We start from the raw sequence: 2,500 nt of genomic DNA, 5'->3' as shown, positions 1-2,500 counted from the left end.
GGCGAGCCACCCGTGTGGTCCCGTGTGCCAGCGCGCTCCCGCCGGCTGCGGCGCCGAGCGCCGGCCCGGTTAGGGGATGGCCACGGGCCCCGGGCTCCGGGCCCCGAGGGTTCTCGGCCGCCGAGCCGGGCGGAGGTTTAAAGACTCGTGCGGCCCGCGGCGGCCCGCGAGGGCGGCCGGGCTCGCCGTCGGCGGCGGGCGGGGCGCGTCGTTTGGGGGTCGGCGCTCGCGGGCGCGCCGCTCCCCCGCGCTCGCGCGCTCGCTCGCCGCCGGCGGTCCCCGCGCTCGCCCCCCGCGGGCGGCAGGGCCGGAGAGGGGTTGGAGCCCGCCCCTCTCTCCGCGGTCCGGTCTCGGCGGAGACGCCGCGCGCGCGCGCGGTCGGCCGTCGTCGACCTCGCCCGCGCCAGCAAGGGGCCGAGACGCGGGTCTCGGCTCCCCGCCCCCGTCGAGCGCTCGGCGGCGTGGCGTGCCGCGCCGTGTCCGGCGGCGGCCAGCGGGGCCCCGCGCGAGCGGCGGCGGCGGCGGCGGTGGCGGCGGCGGCGGCGGCGGCGCCGCTCGTTCCGTGCCGGCGCGCGCCCGCGGCCTCGCCGTCCCCCGGCGCACAGGCGTCTCCCGTCGCTTCCCGCTCGCGACCTCTGACGGCGCTCCCCGCCCGGCTCGACCCTCGGCCTCGCCGGCCGCGCCGAGCGAGCAGGCGGGCGGGCCGGTGTAGGGGCGTCCCGCAGCCGGTCTCCGCGCGGAGGCGCGGAGAGCGGGCGCCGCTCCTCGTTCCGGTGCCGTCCCGTCGGCCGCCCGGCCGCGCGTCCGCGCGAGGTACCGCCTGGGCGAGTGCGAAAGCAGGAGCGTTTGTCTGAAGGCGCCAGTGGCCGGAGTGAAAGGGTGTTCGTCGCGTGCGGCTTGTGGGCGCGGCGAGAGCGCGCGGGCAGCCGTCGGGCGGTCGGGCGGTCCGTCCGTTCGTCCGTCGCTCCTCCGCCCCCGTCCCGTCGCTCTGGCGGCGCGGGCTCGGGTGGCCGCGTCGGGCCCGGCGGCGGCGGCGGCGCCGCGTCGGACGCCGGCGTCGGGGCGAGGCGTCGGGCGAGGGAGGCGGCGCGGCGGTCGCGCCGCCGTGTCTCGCCGTGGCCGGGCCGAGCCGGGCGCCTGGTCCGGCCTCGAAGCGCGAGCCCGGGTCTCGTCGGGCCCGGGGGGGCGGTCGGGAGCGCGGGCTCCCGTCGCTCGGGAGACTCGGCGTCTCCCTCGCCTTTTTTTTTTTCCGCACTTGTGCTCGTACGGTCAGCGGAGGCGACGCTCGCTCGGCCGCGGCCGCCGGTCGTTCGGTCGGTCGTTCGGTCGGGGAGCGTCCGCGTCAGGGGGTCGCGCGGAGCGGCCCCGGCCCCCCCGCGCGCGCGGGGCGGCGCCGAAAAGGCAGACAACTCTTAGCGGTGGATCACTCGGCTCGTGCGTCGATGAAGAACGCAGCTAGCTGCGAGAATTAATGTGAATTGCAGGACACATTGATCATCGACCCTTCGAACGCACTTTGCGGCCCCGGGTTCCTCCCGGGGCTACGGCTGCCTGAGCGTCGCTTGACGGTCAATCGCCGGCGCCGCCGCCGCGGGGCGGTGGCGCGGCGCGGCTGGGGCGCCTCGCAGGCCCGCGCCGCGTCCGGGCGTCCGGGCCGGCCGGGCCTTCGTGCCCCTAAGTGGAGACCCCCTCGGGGAGCCGGCCGGGCTCCTCGCGCTCCCGGAGCGCGCCCGCGTGGGTGGAGCTCGTGCCCCCCCCTCTCTCCCGTCCGTCCGTCCGTCGTCCCCGAGCGAGCCGCCGGGCTCCGGTGGGTCGGAGGCGCGGTGGCCGCCCTCCCCGCCGGTCCCCGCGCGCGCGCGGCTGTCTGCGGGCGGGGGTTACCGCGCGTGCGGTTGCCCGTGCCGTCGTGCTGCCGCGCGCGCGCGCGGTGTGCCGCGCGCCGGGAGGGCGAGTCGGCCGGCCGTCCTTCGGGCGGCGGCGGCCGCGGCGGTGGGGGGGACCCGTCTCCCGCGGTGCGGCGCGGCGCGTGCCGCGTGCGTGCGGTCCGGGCGGCTCGTGGCGGAGCGAGGCAGGCGGGCGCGTCGTCGTCGGCGGCGGCGGCGCGCCTCGTTTCCGTTCGCGACCTCAGGTCAGGCGTGGCGACCCGCTGAATTTAAGCATATTAGTCAGCGGAGGAAAAGAAACTAACGAGGATTCCCTCAGTAACGGCGAGTGAAGAGGGAAGAGCCCAGCGCCGAATCCCCGCCCCGCGGTGGGGCGCGGGAAGTGTGGCGTACAGAAGCCCCCATCCCCGGCGCCGCTCTCGGGGGGCCCAAGTCCTTGTGATCGAGGCCCCTCCCGCGGACGGTGTGAGGCCGGTAGCGGCCCCCCGGCGCGCCGGGCCCGGGGCTTCTCGGAGTCGGGTTGCTTGGGAATGCAGCCCAAAGCGGGTGGTAAACTCCATCTAAGGCTAAATACGGGCACGAGACCGATAGCCAACAAGTACCGTAAGGGAAAGTTG

The 2,500-nt window shown here is 77.8% G+C and overlaps 2 non-coding genes across 2 annotated transcripts in view; both read left to right on the top strand.

Annotated features, from left to right (window-relative positions):
* The first annotated feature begins 1,407 nt into the window (after positions 1 to 1,407).
* Positions 1,408 to 1,561, top strand: LOC140001266 (5.8S ribosomal RNA). The gene has a single exon (XR_011806340.1). It is a non-coding gene; the product is annotated as a 5.8S ribosomal RNA (ribosomal RNA).
* Positions 1,562 to 2,119: 558 nt separating this feature from the next.
* LOC140001289 (28S ribosomal RNA) overlaps positions 2,120 to 2,500 on the top strand; it is a 4,028-nt gene continuing 3,647 nt past the window's right edge. The window contains exon 1 of the ribosomal RNA XR_011806364.1: positions 2,120 to 2,500. This exon is cut by the window's right edge and continues 3,647 nt beyond it. This is a non-coding gene — a ribosomal RNA (28S ribosomal RNA).

This window comes from Anas platyrhynchos, chromosome 39, assembly GCF_047663525.1.
Source record: "Anas platyrhynchos isolate ZD024472 breed Pekin duck chromosome 39, IASCAAS_PekinDuck_T2T, whole genome shotgun sequence".
Lineage (NCBI taxonomy): Eukaryota > Metazoa > Chordata > Aves > Anseriformes > Anatidae > Anas > Anas platyrhynchos.
This window is presented reverse-complemented; position numbering and strand designations above follow the sequence as displayed.